General features: G+C 38.4%; 1 protein-coding gene across 1 annotated transcript in view; it reads left to right on the top strand.

Annotated features, from left to right (window-relative positions):
* The window catches only part of TAFA4 (TAFA chemokine like family member 4), a 45713-nt gene that overhangs the window by 13939 nt on the left and 12080 nt on the right, over nt 1-19694 (top strand). The window lies entirely within an intron of this gene.

Genomic DNA, 19694 nt, shown 5'->3' with positions numbered 1-19694 from the left:
GGTGAGGAGATCATAACATCCCTGCACACCAACAGGGTCACACAAGTCTTGAAAGAGAATATATAACATTCTGGAAAGGAAGATGATGGTCCTTGGAGCTATCTGGGTGATGTGGTGTATTTAGAACCTGTGTATTGATAGATGAGCTTTACTAGCTGGAACACACAGTGAGTGTGTGTTCCAGATCTTTATTCCATTTTGTGTTAATGGATTTCTTTAATGCTTGTCCTTCTATTTTTTCCCTCTGTATCTATTTTTCTGTATCTGATTAAAATTCAGTAAGTAGTATTTTTTTAAAAACAGTCATTGATGTTGTAACATGCTGTAAATAAAGAATTAAGCAATGAATAGATGAATATAAATAGAAGAGAGGATGAAATGCACAAGAATAAACTCTGTGCTTCAATAGGAGTAACTGTTTAAAGAACAACATCCAATTGCAAAGTGATCTCTGGGGCAATGAGAACTACTTGTTATTTTTTGCATAAATCTGATAACTTAAGCTTGCCACTCTGTGGAAGGAAGATAATGTCAGGCTGATTGATGGAGTGAACAGGACATGACAGTCTTCAAGGAAGAAGAAAGGCAGAAATCATCTTCTGTGGAGACAGGATGTCATGATGTTGTCGAGAACTTTGATAAGCCAAATGAAATCCAGAAATCATTTAAATTACAGGATGATGAAATGAGAGGAAGATAAATAGGTCTGTGCTAATGACTACATATCCTCTTGACTAGAATCAAAGATCAAATAATGTATTGACATCTTCTGTTAATTCTGCTGTCCTGTATCCAAACAAGTGTTAGAGTTTAAAATGGTTAAGCAGTAACCTAACAGCAATGTGCAGAGGTTATTCTTCATGTTACATGCTACACAAGTATTTTTCTGTGTAATGTTTGTATGGGTGTGCATATTACTGGGACTTTAGTATTAAAATTCACTAAAAAAAAAAGTAAATATTTTTTTGTGTTTTGGTATAGTAGCAAATCAAGGACACCAGCTTGCTGGTGAAACTTAAATGTCTTAAATTAATGCTTCTGAAATTAAGCACTGAGAGGATCCTAGGGTTGGTGTCTTGCTCAGATGAAATGTGAACTTTGATATTTTGATTCCTTCATTCTACTGACGGTGTATTTGAATGTCAGCACTGGTGGATGGTGTCTGTTGTTACACAGTTTACCTGCTGTCTCCCATGCAGCAAAAGGAAAGCTTCATCCCATTCTTTAACTGCCATGCCACTACTGCTGTTTGGCAGAGCTCTGCATACTGCAGTTTGGTGCTGTGGATTCAGTGATAATTTTGCTTGCAGTCATTCTATTGGGAATATTATGGAGACATGAAAAAAATAGACGTAGAGGAATGAGAGTCGGTCTGAGCAGCATCTCACAAAGCAGAGTGCTGCTTATGCAGCTGGGCTGCTGAGGAGAGGCTTACCTTTTTCATCTGTCCTCATCACAAGGCAGTCCCCTCCCGTTCTGCGTGATTTGTTGGAGGAATTCTTTATCTGCTGGTGTTTTGCTGGAGAGTCCTTAAACATCAGAAATTTATCTTCTTCAATAATTGCCCTGCAGAGTGTACCCTGACAACTTGAGTTGACTTTAAATTGTTGTCATTGCCTCTGCTTTATCATCCACAATTAATGATGTTGATAATAAAAATGTTATGCTATCGTTTACCAGTTCAGAGGCCCTCTGTTATCTATGAGGGGGTGCTAAGTGGATAGCGGAGTATCAGAGTTCTTTGTTTTACCTTGAACATCTGTATTCCCAGCTCCCAAGTACTGAAATAAGGCAGGTTTGGACTTTTAAGGCCAATTTTAGAAAGGCATTTAGACCCGTATTGCTGCAGATTTGCAGCGACTAGGCTTCTTCAGGTGTGTGTAACAGGATAGGTGATGAACTTCAATTTTAACTACAATTTGAAGAGTTGAAATGTCGTAAGTTGAGATCCTGCATTTTGCAAAGCTCCATCCAACCATCTCTGTGTCAGCTCCAGCATCTTAGGGAACCTTAGAATATCCTGAGTTGAAAAGGAGCCACAAGGATCATCGAGTTCAACTCTTGGCTCCACAGAGGACCAGCAAAAATCAACACCTCAAAGTAAGAGATAAAGAGCTGTGGGATTGAAATGGATCAAGTCCACGAAGTGATTTTACAGGCACCAGGAATGAGCCAAAGCAGTGGAGTGACTCGCTTGCATAGAAGGTGCAGACAGTTGCAATGGTTCTCCTTCAGTTTTAGTTTGCTTTCTCTGAAAAAGTCTGTCTTGGAAAGCACTGACAGCAAAGGTGCAGCATAAATATCAGCCTAACCGTGACTCAGGCTCAGCCCTCGTTAACCACAGTTCTACTGCAGTGCTTTTTACTCAACCTTCCCACAGGGTGGCAGCAGCATCCATATTTTCATTTTTATTTTTATTTTTATTTATTTTATTTTATTTTATTTTATTTTATTTTATTTTATTTTATTTTATTTTTTCTTTGACTGAGTACTGGGACCATCCAAGTAGGAACATTCCTCCAGATTTCATGCGACTTTCTTCTTACTTAATCTTCTGTTGGTTTCCTTTCTGTACCCAGCAGAGGTACAGCTTGGGTTTCAGTCTCCTCCCAGTGCCTAAGAATGCATTCTTCTGTACCAGCCCCAGTAGGACCGAGTTGTCCAGTGAGCCAGTGATGTGCTGGTGTGCGTGGTGTGGTGCAGGCTGCAGCAGTGACATCAACCCAGTGACATCAGGCAGAGCTTTACCTGGAAAGGGAGCTGATGTAGAGCATGAGCATTTCCCTTCCAGTATTTATTAGGCTGAATCAACAGCAATTAAAACAGGCAGGTATTTACTGTCAGATAACTTGGACAAATAATTTAATTTCCCACTACTTTAAAAACTGTCTTCATCTTAGGAAGATTTGTAATTACATTTGACCTTGAGCAATCCCACATTTTTTTTTATGTTACTTGAAGCAGTCTCTTAATTTTTGAGGCTATTTAACATTTAAATTATGTCACTTAAAATTTGTGACAACACTTTGTGTAGCACTGTGCCTTAATAACATAACACGTTTCTGAAGAAAATGTTGTGATTTTATGCTTGGACTTGCAATGTTTTATGTTTGTGCCAGCATTTAAATGAGATCCAGCTCGCTAACAGCCATTGGGAAGGAAGTGTGGGCAGTTCACCTCAGTGTAGTATTTTCTAGCTGTTTGTGGGCACAGCCTGTACAGTAAGGGAAAAGAGATTTGAATAGAGAAGTTTCTCTCTGCAGTGTGAGAAAGTCCCAAAAAACTAAAATTTTAACGATGGTGACATTTTTGGGTATCTAAGTGGAGCCTCGATCAGCAGAACCAGAGCTTTCTTATTCTTTGACTTATGGTCACTTGCAACTAGAGCTTGAGATTTTATGTAGATATTTTAAATCATGGTTTCTTAGTAAATAGCATGCTGAAATGACAACAGGAAGTGATTCTGAGCACATCACACTTGTTCACATCAAAGTTTAAGAGAAAATACTTTTATTCAGTGGGGGAGCTGAATATGGTATTAGGTGGGTAAAGATATTGATGTTGCAAGTGTGAAAGAGGTCAGAACAGAGCAGCAGGGCCTATAAATGTTCTAACAGTGACACCCAGTGACTAGAGAGTTAGTGGTAATTACACAGTAATTCCTTTTGGTTATGTAGGAAAAGCTTAATTCCAGCTACAGGTCCTAATGATGGTGCTAGGCAAGCATATGAAGACAGTGAAGTCAGGAAAGTTACCTGGGGAAAAACTCAAACTTGAAGCAGAAACAGGCTTGACTTTGTTTGACCTTCAATCTGAGACTGAAACAAGATTTTGGCAATGTCCTTGCAAACATAGTGACACAAACCTAAATTTATCAGTACAAGAAATGTGCGGTGGCTGAATGTATTGTCTGATGTTGTGGTATGGAAATTGGATCCATTCAATGTATGGATCTGGAAGAGCAGTTGGATGTATCTGGTTAGCTTAAAAGCCCAAAGGAAAAATCTCACTGAAGGAAATTTTTGTTGCTTTATTTTTTCTTAAAAATAAGGAGATCTCTTAGTTAGGATTAGTTGTGTCACAAAGAGAAGGTAACTGGTTAGCATTATTAATCTAACTCCTGACTGACTGGCCCTTTGGGCATGATGCTGTATATGCTCCAAGTGACAGATGATGGAAGATCCACAGAGAGAAGAGCAACTCTAGCTGGAAGACCCATGAAATCCTTTTGAAATTGGGCAGCTGAAAGGGAATTTGGGAATTTTAAGGTAACAGCATAGATAAACACTAGAATTATTTCCCATACACTCATTGGAAAATGATGTAATACAGTCGTGAAAGTTGCAATAATTATGTGAAAGGAAATAGATCCTGATGTTGGTGTCTTGTTCCCAAGTATAAGGTTTAGCTATCAGCAGCAAGAACAATTCTTTGTTTTTTGTCCTGAGCAAGTTGTTTCTTCCTTCTCCTTAGTCTGTTCCATTTCAGTTTGCTCTTGTGTATTACAATACTTGTCAATCCAGTAGTCCAGCATGTTCTGAATTAATTATGAAAAACTTCAGAGCAAATGGAATTGTGACCGTCGCAGAGAACAAGAGGTGTCTGAGTCTGACTATGTTTAGTGAGGCATTTTAATTCACTGTGCTTTCCAAAATGAGAACTACGTGTGCATCTTGCATTTTGAACATCTCTTATCCCAGAAGGACTAAAAGTTCCTAAAAGGGGCAAGCCGTATGTAATTTTACAGTCCCTCCAGATGTCACTGAATCCCTGATAAATTTTTTAACCTGCTGGTCCAGTTCCAAGCAAACAATGATCGTCAGTGTTATTATCCACTTTTATTATATGAGAAATGTCACTCCTCATCCTGGCATGACGGGGAAACACCAGTGGCAACTTGCCTATTGCAACTCTTTAATCTTGTTTTGTGTTCAGCACCAAAGTTCTAAAATGTATTTAGCAGTGTCCCCTAAATTATTTCAAGCAGAGAGTGGAAAAGTGATATAAAGCAGCTATTCAGCTTGCCAGAACGTGTAACTGCAATGCTGTGTGCTGCCAGGAAGGACTTACACCAAGTTTCTTGCAGTCACTGTTTTGAGCCATGGCAGCAAAAAGGAAGTATCTACCTTTGAAACCTGGAATAAGTCTAATTTGAGAAGTTTTATAGATTTATTTATGTGATGGTTCTAAGAAGCCTTGCCCCCAGTGACCTAATTATGTCACCTGCATGCTGTACAGCTTTGTACTCCAGCAAGACTGCCACAAGGCATGTAAGCTTTGTAGTGAATTTTTTTTCTTTTTTTTTTTTTTTTTTTTGTAAATTGAATTTCATCTTTTCTTCCTTCCCCTTCCCCTCCCCCCCCCCCCCCCCCGTACAAGCTGCTGACTTCAACAATTTATCTGAGGTTGGAAGTTCCACTGACTTTTTTGTTTTGCTTTGTTTTTCCTTTCCAAAAGGCCAAGGATGCAATGATAAAACTAATTTGTCTTTTTAATCTTCACCTTGTAATTAGAGCTGAGATAGGCTGGAAAGAGATGCCAGGCAAGTAAGCTCTTTTCCTTTAAAAGCTCTCCGGGCACATAACTGAGTCTTGGGAGAGCTTTAAAGGAAAGCAGTAATGAAAATCCTGCAAAAAAGGAAAAATAAGCCAACAAAATTAAAACTTAAGTGTGCTATTTTTAGCCAGGACTGGGAGGGAAAAGGCTCTGGTACCTCTGGGTTTATTCTCAGATGAAACATGTGAATCGATAATTATTTGTAAGCCTTCTTCTTCTATGGATAAACATGTCTCTTTGTTTCTGCCCCACTGATTCTTCTGTTACTAAGATTTTAGGTGATTAAAGGTAGAGTTGATCTTGTCTGGAGGCTTTGGAACCAGTTTACCTCACTGTTGTTTGAAAATCTTGTTTTCAGGGAGAGCAGTAATCTTTGTCCAAGATACCCAAACCAGCTTATTTAAATGCTTGGAATTCAACAGCTTTGGAAATTTAGGCACCTTAATCTGAGAAAGGGTTTAAAATTGCTGCACCTTTCACTCAAGGAGTGAGAGTTGTGTTGGAAACAAAGCAGAGTCGCTGCCCTCGTTGTTTAGATCCATAGGGAAGGTGATGACAGCGGTGGTGGCAGAGCCTGAAGGCAGAGGGTGCAGATCCCAGTGCTGCAATCACAGTGCTTATCCGGCGTTTGGGCAGTTTAAGTCACTTGATCTCGGAGGCTAGAGTGACACAAAGCTGCAATTCAGCATTGATTTGCTAATAGGATTGCACTAGCACAGCAGGGTGTTTCTGTGTGCAAAATGTCCATTATTTATTCCCTCTGAATGTATCTAAACACCCTCAGTGCAGGTAGCTCCAAACTGTTCCTTTTGCCAACAGATTTTCTAAGAATCCCGTGACTTCTTCCTTCTGTAGCTTTTTCCTTTAACATTTGCTGCATAAATATTGGTTTGAAGAAAAAAAAAAGATGACTCTGAACTCTGAAATAGCCACATTTTTCCTTGACACATCATGCTGAGGATGATGCTTATGGTTTTGCATCTCATATATGAGAAGGGACATAAACAACATCTTATGTTTACATTCCTGAGGACAAATGGAAATGAATGTTCTTGGACAGGATTTCTTTTATTAAACTTGTTACCGAGTTAAAAATGAAACTCAAATCCTCTACCACTTCTTGTTTATATTACTTTATACCACTTACTTATATTATACTTATATAGTATTTATCACCAAGGCTGGCTATTAATCTTTTTACTTTTTACAGTGAGTACATTGGTCCTTAGCTGGTAGTCCTTGGAACTGGACTTTTTTTGCTTTCTTTTCCTTCTGTTTTTCTTTTGTTAAATGCTTATCCTTTGGGCTTTTTGAATGCAAGTATTTTTTTCTTTTTGTTTTCTTCATTGTTTTCGGTGGCTTAGTGAAGGCTGCTTTCCCCACTAACTTAACTGGAAGAGAATGTTGAAGATCAAATGATAAACCATCCATGGTCTGAAGAGAGTCAGCTAGTCAGCAGTTATGATTTGTAAGCTGCATGTTAAGTGGGGATTTGTAGATATATAAAACTAAATTTTAGCAAGAAAATCCTCCATCATCCAGGCTATTCTGAAGTATGCAACTGATGTACACGTGTTAGTTTTTCTAGCGATGTCAACAAAGTCAGTGGGCCTGACTTGCCTATTACCTGTGCCTTCATGCAGTCACTGCCCCGGTATAAATGCTGTCATTTGGACGTTAGCAAGCAGCTGTAAACCTCTATCCTGTATTGCTCCCTTGTAGCTCTGTGCTATGATGCAGCTCAGCATGCAGATTTTTGAGTAAGGAGAGGCAATAGTTTTCAACATAAACAAGTCCACTGGGTCACATTAACCTCCTTCAGTCTCTGTGCTAAATAATTAAAATAAACTAGGTAGTGTTTAACTATACGTATTTAGAGACTTACTGGAGGAGCTTATTAGTTCAATATTCTAACACACTGTCTTAAACCTTTCTGAGCTCCAGGATCCCTTATTAAATATTTAGCGTGTATTGCTGAAAGAGTCAAGAATTGCTTTATTTTATTTTTATTCTTAGATGCAATTGCAATTCTCAACATTCTTTTAGCCCTTGAAACGTTGGCCATCTAGAAATAGCACTTACCTCAAATTGTCACTTTTGGCTATTGGAGGAGTATTTTTCATTTGTACAGATCTTAACAGTAGCCAAGAATTAACACTTGCAGAAGTTTCTGCAATACACCCTTGAAGTATTCTGTGGAACCACTTCAAATACATTTTTAAGCAATCCATTTGACAGCAGCTCCTTCAGATAGAACAAAGATATGTGTCAACTACTGACTGTGGTTTGAAGACATCGGTATTTCTCATTTGTTTCAAAAGTTCTCAAAATGGAATTAATTAATTGGTGAGAATTTTTGGGTAGCTGCTGTGAAACAGTAATTATTGGTGACAAGGATTGCTGCATGTGCACTGACACTGTTCATCAAAACTTAAAATTTGAAAATATAAGGCATTATTATGCTGTACTATTATGACTAATCATTTTGCAGTAGACTGACTTGCTGTAGAATCAAACTTTCAAGTTCAAGGTCGTCTTGCCAGGGGAGAGATTTTTTCTTTTTACTTGGCAGTTTTGTAAGACTTACTATATGGCTGAGCAAAGGCAGCTTAGCAGATTAAAATAACATCAGTGATCTCTCTTGTCTCTAGGGTAATGAGTTATGAGCAAAGCCAAGACCTCCAGGAAGGGATTTCGTTTCTGCAGAGTCTCTATTATATCGTACTGTACAGTAAACAAAAAACAAATGGTCTCACAGAGTCCAGTGTCATTTTCCCTAATTGCCTGTCTTGGTTCAGTACCGGTGAAGGTAAGATGTAAACCATGTTGTATTTGCTTTTACACCCAAGGAGTGATCGCTTGCTGAGGGAATCTAGTGTACATTTTCTATCTGCTTGTAACTGGAAGCTGATCAATCCCTGCTACAGGCTTTTCTTGAACATTTTTAATTCAAGACTTTCAGTGTTCCATAGTTTTGCAGAGATGTTTTCCATTTCTAACAGTAGGCTTGCATCAATGGCCTGTGTGCCTTGTGTACAAATATGTCTTTTTTCACAATAGTATTTTCATCTTTAGAGGGTCTTGATTAAGAATTTTCCTCTCCTCTGCTGGAATTTGTATTGTAATTTGATGGACATAAAAAAAAAAAAATTAAAAAAAAACCCTCACGTTTAAGCTGATAGGAGCACTGGAAGAAAGAAAAATCTCTCTTACCCAGCGCCAGTGTTTTTCATATATATGTATTACCAAAGTTTTGGATAAAATGTGTCTATTCTTAAATTAAAAAAGAAAGGAAAATTGAGTTACGATTTTCAAGGGACTGTACCTTTTAATTGTAGTGTACAAAGCACATTCCTGCAGGAGATAAATGATGCTGTATTTTCTAGTCCGTTGAAAGTAACTGTCAAGTTTGTTGCCAAATAATGTGTTCTATCTCATGTCCAATAGTTAGCAAAATTTAATTAGTATAAACTGAAAAAAATGGAATGGTTCTCAGCAGGGAAGTACCCAAGTTCTTCCTTGACACAGCCTGTTGTTCATTTTATTGTAAAAGTTACAATAAACTTGTTAAAGAACAAATGTGAAGCCAGGGCACCTTGGAAACAAAAGACCCCCCAGCTTACTCTCTAAATAGATTGTGAGGGTGGGAGGAAATGTTATGCTTTGTAGCTAATGAGAAAGAGTTGTGGGTCTGAGATTTTTACTGTTGATCTTTGAGGTTCTTGAACTTAAATCTCAGAAAGAGAATTAAATTTACACTACATTACAGTCCTTCAGGTGCCTGACTGTTGTGATCAGTTTGGAAGCCATACTCAAAACCTCTGCCAAGCTTTTTTGTCAGTAGTCATCTTCTAACTGAGATCACCAGAACACTGCAATGGCCCAGCTGGGTTCTACATAGAGGCAACAGAGAAATCAGTGTGAGAACTTTCATGCTTTGCTTTGAGCGTCCCATCCCTGGCCAGTGCAGAACACGTAACTCTGAGTCCATCTTTGTGGATGTTATCTTCCTCAGAGCTGTGCTCTTAATACTTGGAGGAATTGCCTTTGCTTATGTCTTTGTGAGGTTTCTGTTGTTCAGGTCTTGACCTTAGAAGGTGAAAAATGGATCCTGGGGAAAAGGTGAAGCTGAAATGTCATTTAGCCTCCCCATGTCTATGAACTGTGAGCTCTAGAAATATATGTATGTATGTTCTGATGCTTACCTGAAGTTTTTTTCTTTTTTGAATGAGTTTCCTTCATTAAAAGTAGGGTGTTTTAAGTAAAACGTCAACTGTTTTAAAGGTCATATCTAAAGGTCTAAATCTCTGGTGGTGAACCTTGTAAGCCAACACTTTGTGTGATTTGAAGTTAGGCATACTCTATATACTATCAGATTAAATTCTGTTGACTGTCAGCTCATCAGTCAAGCTTGTTAGGTTGCAGTTGCTGTGATTCAAGATGCACTGTTATTTTTTCTAGCTTCTCAGAGCACGGGTTACTTGGAACACCATTGATACTGGAAAATCTGCTTTCCTGTTTGAAAGTGAACTATTTTCAGGTTATGCTATGGAAGACAGATACCTTTGCAGCTAAGGGCCACTTCCAAAGCGTACATATTTACGATAACCTCAGGCCATCTGATGATCTGCCACCAATTTCACCTCAAGGAAGAAAAATACTCATCCTAGATGCATCCTTCCTTATCACAGCCGGCAAAATGTATCTTTCACTGTATTTTATTGTTTTAAACCCGTGACTATTTTGTAGTCATTCCAGAATCTCTTAAATCTTTCTCCTCTTTTGATTCTTCCTCAACCTTTGCCCAGAAAGGAAATTTTTTCCTTAACTTCTGTGCTGCTACATTTACATTCTCAGAAGCAAGTTGGAGAACTCAGTTTAAATTTCTTCTTATTTCTTAGGTAATATATGAGCATAAACTGAAAGACTGTTAGAAGTATTCAAACAAGAAACTTGCAGGCAATAGATCATATATAAAGTGACAAGAAGACTTGAAAATCCATTTATTTCTCAGTGTTTTTATGCTGAATGTTGCCATGCTTTCTGCCTAAGAATAAAATTTTGTAGTCTTTTTTCAGACAAAACTGAGGTTTTTTATTAACACAGAAATGGAAGTATTCTTATAGTAAAAAAAAAAAAAAAAAAAGCCAGACTTTCATTAAAGAAGTTACAGCCTGGTAGTCCATGTGTCTGAATTATTTTCCTTAAATGTTCTGCTTCTCAGGGTAGAATTTAGACTTGTCTAGCCAGGCCTGTCAGTTTGCTGACAATTGAGGGTTCTCTTAGAAGTGGTAGTGCAGAAACAAATAAGTTAATTATATTGCTTGATCTCAAATGGCCAGTTTTACATACTCCAAAGGTGTGTAGCTGCTGCAAAGAAGGACTTGTAAATTCTTGTGCTCAAAGAAAGCACTTGTAAAATAATTACAAGATGCAATCACAGGAGAACAGGAAACCTCAATGGACTAGTAATGAGATACATAGCCTTTCACCTCAAAGTCATTGTTTTTAATCCAGATCTGCTGGGTAGTGATTGGTAGTGCCTTCAGATAGCTGGTTAGTGTGAAATTAGTTGAAGATTGTGGTGTTATTACTAAGTACATGTCTACCTAAGAAAAATTGCTGGGGCTGTGGTTTTCTTTCTGGCTGTCTCCTTCCTTCTCATCTGGATGGGGGACAGAATTTCTGCTGTTTTCTTGTATTCAGCTGATTGGGTAAAAGTAATGGATTTTGGCCAATTTCACTGCTGCTGAGAACTACCTGCTGGGCAGCAGTGATGCTGCCAGACACGAGTCCTTTGCAATGGGCACTGGAAGCACATTGGCAGGAAGAGGTAGTAGAGTTGTTCATGTTTAAAGGCTAGTGGAAAAACTGTCTGAGTGGCATACTGCAACCACATTCACTGTCTAACTGTTGATTTTACTTTTTTTTTCCTTGAGATTGTGATCAGGATAAACATTTGAGAAGTTTCCCCTTTGTTACGTGCACACTGCAAGAGGAAAAACCTAATTAAAATGGTCAGAGGACCACCTTTGTGGAAGAATAGTGGAACTAATGACAACTATACCAGGTCACCTTTAATCCGATTCAGGCTGGGGAGATGGTGCAACATTTCTGTTAAAGTCAATGGCTCTTGGGGGAGACTATCTAGCATTGTGTAAGTTAATGGCGTGCCCTCTCCTGCCACCTCTGCCTGCTCCATTATCCTTGAAAGCAGACGTCAAATTTGCACAGCTTTAACAGGAACATCTGCTTCTCTCCCCTGGTTATTTCCTTCACATCTGCAGTGGTTGTGACAGGGCACGTGCTCTTCTTCATTCACCCTCATTGCTCTGACCTTTCCCATGGCTCATTTTTTATGCTCTGCCTCCTTAATGACTATTCTAATTCATCTCTGCATTTGCTGATAGTCTCATTAGGGTCGAGGGAAAATTCACCAGGTGAGGCAGTCTGTTGTTTTCTGGTTAGAATAAAAGTTTGTCAAATCTGACAAGCTACCTGGGATGCTTTGAAAAGACAGTTTCACTACATTGTTTCTGCAACCTGCTCTGTTGTGACAAATGTTCCTGCTAACACTGGGAAACTTCTCTATGGCGAATTAAACCTGTTCCTTTTTCCAGGTGACCTGTTTGTTGAATGGCCAAGATCTAGAAAGATATCCAGGTGTCCTCCTGCTATTTAAATATCTCATTTTCATTGATTTCAGATAGATATTGATTTCTTATTTTGGCAACAGAATCTAAAAGCCCTTGGGAATCTGAGGCCATCTCACATTCTGTCCTACCTCCTTCAAGCAACCAATCCAAATGTAAAAAATGTGTAAATTGAGAAACTCAAGAGATCTGCGGGATATTTTCTGATTGAAAAATATCATCATGGTAGAACTTGGAAAAAGAGTCACCAGCATGACATAAGAAATTGATGGACCTTTACAACATCTGAATCCTGCCCTTCTTTTAGATTATCATTTTACCATTAATTCAGGATAATAATCCTAAATAATTCAGGATCATGAGTTACAGTGTGAAGGAAGACTGTGATCAGTTTCTTTTTCTTTATCTGACTGTATCCATATTCTATGTGTTGGGTGTTTTTTGTTGTTGTTGTTGTTGTTGTTTTTACTGTTACAGTGTGCCATTAAATGGCGGGCACTTTGCAGTGTCATTTTTTTTCCATATAAGGAAAAAAACCCATTCTATAGTATTGGCTGAAAAGGTCTGTCAGCATTCTGGAAAGCTCACTTAAGTGTTGCCCTTATGGATATAATAGTAAAAACAGCTTAAGTTCAATTAGCTGTTCAGGCAGGTTGGATAGTCTATACTTGCTGAAGCCATTTATAAGTCCTCACGTCACTCAGAATTAAAAATGCATTTGTGCAATTTAGTTTTATGACCTGTTATTGCTTAACTGGCAGCTGGATCTTATAGTTGGACTGCTGCAATGCTTTTCTTGTCCACTCCATCAGAATAAGCCCAAGATAACCATTACAGCTATATAAAACCTGATATAAAATGAAGCAAACTCTGAAAATAATTAATCAGTGGTGATCAAGGCATAGAGGCTTTTCCAGGGATTAAAGACCAGCTGAGGAGCTGATGGCCCGGTGCCCAGTGCATTAACCGATCTGATTGCTTTCAGTGTGCCTCGAAATTCCATTTACTGGTTTGCCTATCACATGAAAATTTCATTCCACTTCAGCAATGAAATGTATCACTCAAATTCTCTGTGTTATCCACTGGCCCTTGTTTTTGAAAGAGGCGATTCTTTTAGTAGCAGCAAATATTGCTACGTGGTTATAATAAACACAGAGCAATTAATGGAAGGGTTTCACTGCCAAATTCAGTCTTTTAAATTAAGGCTATCAAACAGGAAATGGCACCAGAAAAACTTTCATAAACCGCAGTGTTTAATGACCAGTTATTTTTGGATCTTTCTTGAGCAGATTATCAAATGAAGATTAACTAATGAGTAATTATTTGTTTGTTTACCTTTGACTGCCAAATTCAGGCACAGTCCTATTCCTTTGCAGTCACAGAAAAGGTAATTAAAGAAGGGAGACTCAGCTTTGCATTCAAGAAAGATAAAAAGGTGGAGCACTTTTTACATTGTGTATTTGAACTATATTGCACTGAAATGCAAAAGTACAGTTCCCTTACTTGCTCTCCTCCATTTTACTTGTTATACTTGTTATACTTGGGCATGACTATAAAAATTTAATTTTTGCTTGAAATGAAAAAAATGCTTTTTTCTCCAACATCTGCTCTGTTTTCTGGCAACTGCTATTTTCTTAATCTGCAGAGGCTCATGTCTTAGCTGAGAATTACTCTTTTGTGTTCTCTAAACAAATATCGTTCTTGTCTGATGAATGACCTTGAACTGAGTCAGAAATACCTCTGGTATTAAGTAGATTACAAACATTTGTTTTATACAGCTAAGCCCAAAAGCAGTCATTTGATATTTCAGGTGGTGGAAGAATGCTCAGAAGGGCACAAGGCCTAATCCCCCAAATTTGTTTTGTTGCATACGTGAGACAAAGTTTTTCTTTCTTCATTTCTTTCTTTCTTGTTTATGATAATATTAAAAGTACTCCATTCTTTTTCCCATTCTCCCATGATAAATCTGTGAAGAAAGAAACAAACAAGAAAAAGAAATAGCACGTGTGCATGATAATGGGACATGCAGGAAATATGCTTATGTTACAACACACAGAATTGCTCATTTGCTATAAGATGTGATGGAAAACCAAATCTTGCCCTTACATATTTTTTCATGCCTCACCTAAAATAGGTTGCATTGGAAAGTTTCCTGCAGGAAGTATAAGCACCGCTCTACTCTGAGGTACTTTGTGAAGTTTATGCTCTTAGGTTGAGTTTGTACAAGCAGTATGTGTGCTTGAACTGGGATGAATATTACAGGCTCGCTGAAAGGCAGTCCTTATTGATTAGCTTCAACATAGTTTTTGCTTCCAGGTCACTCTTCATCCACCTTTCTTTTCATTTGCAGCAATTTTTCCCTCTTCCCTCCTTCACATGTAGCACTTACTTTGGTCTCAGCTATTTTGATTTATTGACCGCTCAGATTTAATGTTTTGTTTCATGGAGAAGTCTCAGTGTTTGTGTCTGATCTAAGGTCACTTACAGTAGTTATTCCAGAGGACCTTAATCTCCATACGGATGTGACCTCTGATGCTTGCCAAAGAATTCACTGCGTTACATGATTTACTCCAGCTGTGTCAGCATGTTCCTCCTCTACCTGCACATATGAAGGGTTATGCTTTTGATTTCATTAACTGTTCGGGGTTCCATTATCAGGGCTTGAAGTCACTCATTTTCTTTTGGAATACATACCTAGATCTGCTCTTCCTACAGTTCCTCTCAAGTTGGTTGCATGTTTGAGAATCATCGTCACATCTTGTCCAGACAAGGTAAAGATGTGCTGGTTCACCTGTTACAATACTGATTGGGATTTTGGACATCCCACGTTGCTGGCTGCTGCAAGGGCAGATGCAGAAATGTTTTGATTGGAACACGAGATGCAACGTTATGGGAACTCTTTGGTTGGAAACATGAATACTGTGTGAGCATTTGTGTCAATTTCTTAATGTGGGAGATCACTGCATCTCTTCTTACTTGCTTTGTTGCAGCTGTTAGCTTCAGTCATCACAATACTGCTATGTATGTGAGGAACATGAAAGTAATGGATAGATAGCAAGCTGAATACTTTTTCCGTTTTTGGTTTTGTACATCTTATTTTGCCTGTTATCATGGGCAGGTGATTATGGGAAGATATCTCTTGTCTATTTATCTGGCAAGCAGTTCAAATGTCCTTTTGTGGCAGATTTGAACTGCCTCTGAACAGTCTCTTTACTGCCAACAAGTGAAAAGATACAGCTTTACAAGCAAAAGTGAACCGAGCTGTGTATGCAGAGACTGTTTATGAGAAAGTGTTCATATAAGTATTGTGCATCCTTTAAAGAGAGCATCTAGGTCAGGACCTTGATGTGAATGTGAAATGATTGTGAAAAAATCCAGTGGTGGGTGGAATGTAAGCAGAGAAGCCCTCTGCTTTCACTTCATCTTAGAAGAGGGTGTCTTAGTTTTACATTCCAAGTGACTTTCAGCTTTTTCTCCTAGAAACATCTGTTGTCTTTAGAAATGCTCCCTCTCCATTTCCCCTTCCCTCATCTCACAAAGACACACACACACACAAACATTGCAACAGTGATCTGATGAGGTTCTCACGTGTATCTTGGGTAGCAAAATGTGAAGAACAACAAATACTATTTCCTTTATTTATTTGTTTGTTTGTTTGTTTATTCATTCATTTTTCTGGAGGAATATTCGCCTCTTGGTGAGCACTTATGTAAGCAAAAGCTAACATGAAATGAAGACTGAACGGATGAACTGGTACTGGGCTTCTTAGAGTGCTTTTCTCTTTCATACTGCATTGCTGAGTTTTAAACTTACTTGTTTCTAATACTGTTGGTGGATATTAGTTTCCATAGCCATTCATCTCTTTATTGACAGACATCCCCTTACCTTTTAAATAAATGATGCAAGGTTTTTGAGTGCAGACCAAGCTTGTTGGTTTCAAGGGTCAGCGAAGTATGTGCTGCTGAGATAGGGTTGTATTATCCTACATACATTGTTCTTCACAGTGTTAGTTGCATTCCTCATCAAATGGAACAACTTATGAAACAGAAATTAAAATTCTTCTTTATATGTGCTGTTTCCACATGTTTCTGAGCTAAGAAATTAGAAGAAAAGAAGGTTATCCAGGATTAAGCCTTTCTGATAAAGGCATGCATCCTGCGTGCATGTAGCATTGAAAGAATGCTCTGTGTGAGTGATTAGAATTAGTCAGAGATGAAATGGACATGGACAGGATCGGCTAGTAGCATTCTGAAAGCCTATCTCTTTCTTTCTTTTTCCTTGAAAAAGTTTTGAAGTATATCACTGTGATGTGTGATATTGACAATAGTTGTGTTTTTCTTTTTTTCATTTGAAGATTTCAGAGTTTTAGAAGCATTAATTGCGTATCTGTCCCATGATTTAAATAGAAGAAAGTGAAAGCAAGGTCTTGTCAAATTTAATAGTTGAGCAATTGTATTAAACAGAGGCAACTTCCATTAACAAGCTCTCTCCCATTTTGTCTGAGTCCTATTTGGAGAGATATAGAGGGTGACGTTAGTTAGCATTAGTAATTCTGAAAAAGCTAAGAGATGAGGGATATGGAGAACATCACCTGTGTCAAACTCCTGATCAGAAGCAGCCCAGTGTCCTACAGTTCTCAGGATTTGTCCTCTATTCTCCACAGTGGTTGACTGGCAGACATCTCCGCTTTCAGTATGCAGAAGGTGTTCAACAACAGGAACCTCTCTCTAGTACTGTTGCTGATAAAATGCATCTCTCCTTGGAGAGTTCTCTTATTTAAATGTGAAGATGTAACTGAATTTCAACTGCAAATATTGACAGCCCTTAGGTTGCAGATCTGAATAGGTTTACAGGTGAAGAGCTGTGAATTTATAGGCTTTTTATAAGTGAGCCCAAAGGGGCTTTGCTCTCCCAGTTCTGGTTTTCTACCTATCTCTCATTGCAGTTCTCCCTGGAATGGCTTTCCTGATGTGTCTGGCATAGAATTCGTTTACTGTGATCTTCACACTTGAAAAAAATTCTTCAGACCCCACTTCTCTAGTACGTTGTCTGCCTGAGAATCCATTCATTATAAAATATTTTGAGAATGTTCTTGAGCATTTTGATTCTTCTACTCTTAGCCATAACTTAAATGTACTCTAAACCTGAGCTGAAGGTTTATCTAGTGGCAAAATGAAGGTTAAAGTGTGCAGAAAAGTATTCTTGTATTCTTTCTTTTCTCTGCCTTTGGGCACCTGGATGTAGATAAGATTTCAAGAGATTTAGGCAGCGAATAGCCTGTTTGAATTGATGGTTAGTTGTTTAGGTACTCGTTGAGTTTTGTGAACTCTGAAAGCCACTCTGCACACTGAGTGCTTGTCCTCTAGATTGCTGAATGTTGAGAAAAATGGTGCACAGAGCTAGTTTGTTAATGCTTAGCAATTGTTCAGCACCTGTTCACAAATGTGCCTGAACATTAAGAGGAAATGCATACGGGTGTTCAATAGAATGAAGGGTTGTTAAGATCTGCGTGAACAAGCAGGAGGAAATACAGATGTGAGTATGTAGGAGGGAAAAGACTATTACAAGGGCAATCCAATTAATGCAAATGATGCATGCAGATGTCTTTGGCTTTTTAGTACCTTTCGCTGTTTTACTCCATAGGATCTGCATGCTAGGGGCAAAGGATAGGAGCTCTGTCTTCCTTTGCATAGCAGCAGCACTCTCAAACCTTAAAATCCTACCCCTGCCAGCAAAGAGGAGACACCTTCTCTTGCTTGTGCATGAATGAGCATATAGCAAAACAGCTATTGAGCCACAGGACACATCTGGGATGCAACGTAATTTTGCCTTACACGAGTATCTGAGCTCCTGTTGACTCCTGGCACTTTACAGGAGCAATGCCTGTGCTTCAAAATTCAAATAAGATAATTGAAAGCAAGCCCTTGGCTGCTTTTTTTTTTTTTTTTTTTTGAGGGTCAAATCCTGTTTGATTTATTTTGGTATTGACTTCTCAGGACTATTCACCTCAAGGAAGCAGGGTTTGGGTTTGAAAAGAGATATTCTTTCAGCTACATATTGATCCCTGGAGCTGGCTCTAGTCCATCCTTATGATGTACTCTCTGACAAAATGGCTTCTTCTCTTATCTTGGCATCTAATGTGGGGTGAATAATGACTTTAATTAAAACAAGACCTGACCACTTGGTCTTTCAGGTGAGATACATAGCAAACTCTTGAGCAGTTCCATTTTCTTTCTTTCCTCACTCCATTATGAAGTGTCCTTCTCAAGGCATGGCCCAGTAACCTTGCTCTCCTGAAGTCAGGAGGAATTTTGCCATTGATTCCAGAGAGTTCAGGACCACTACTCTAAGCCAATGGAAACTTACTTTGTTTACTCCAAAGTGTTTTGGCTCACGACTTTGATCCAATAAATAAATAAATAGAGAAATGCTCTCAGACTAACAACCTCAATTTACAAAATCTTCTGTCACAATCTCTGTCCATCTACTCATTATCTCCAAACGCTGTCACTCAGAGGTGTTTTGTAGAAAAATACTCTGGAATGAAGTGGCACCGCCAATTTAATTTGTCTGTTTGTGCTTTTATTTTTCTTATTGAGTTACAGAGAAGCAGCTGTCCTACAAGCTCATAGCTGTTTTCACCCTTTTTTCATGTTTACTGTGATATTGATATTAGGTACTTGCATGGAAATTCACAGTCTGCCAGTAAACTTAATACAGTAGATATGTAAGATACTTTTATGCTATCTTCAACATTTTTCCTACTTTCTGTAAAATGCATTATGCATTTTTCTGCTCTAGCATATTTTGCTTAGATGTACAGTGTGGCTTTTTCCTGAGGAAAGAAGAAAGGCATCCAAATACCTCTGTGCATAGAATTTCTTTTTACATTTAGAGTGCGCAAATAAAGACTAAATTTCCTTTCCAGGATTTCATATACATAGTTTTCTGCCCATTGAGGTGGTTGTGAATACATATTTGGCAGGAAAAGTCAGGCTGCCCTCCAGCTGTGTTTGAAGTACTTGTGGAACAAAAACACACACAGCAAAGTAACACTGCCAAGTCAACCTCTTAAAAATTGTGTATATTTGTATGCTGTCTGCTTTTTGTTTTCTGTCATGGAAAACCTGTTTGGAGGCCTAAATTGCATTGCTAACTTTGTTGAGGGTTTCCCACTTAATCATTCAGTAACATCTTGTCTTTAAGGATGTAACCATGTAAATGCGTCCATGTTGAATCAGAGCAAGATGCCCTCTATATAGTTAGTTACAGGTACTGGGTGGGCAAGCAGGGCAGTTCTACAAGCTTGACATTGTAATGTTTTCACTATGTTTTGCTACATCTCAGTAGCTCTGATACTGCATACGTTTACATCAATATCTGTACCTTAGTCCCTTCTCATAGTTAGGTGGTGAATATTTTTGGCATCATCTGTCTAACTTAGTAAAATTAAAATCAACCAAACAAAAACCAGCATCCTTTTCC

Source organism: Meleagris gallopavo, chromosome 14 (genome assembly GCF_905368555.1).
Source record: "Meleagris gallopavo chromosome 14, MGAL_WU_HG_1.1, whole genome shotgun sequence".
Classification (NCBI taxonomy): Eukaryota; Metazoa; Chordata; class Aves; order Galliformes; family Phasianidae; genus Meleagris; species Meleagris gallopavo.
This window is presented reverse-complemented; position numbering and strand designations above follow the sequence as displayed.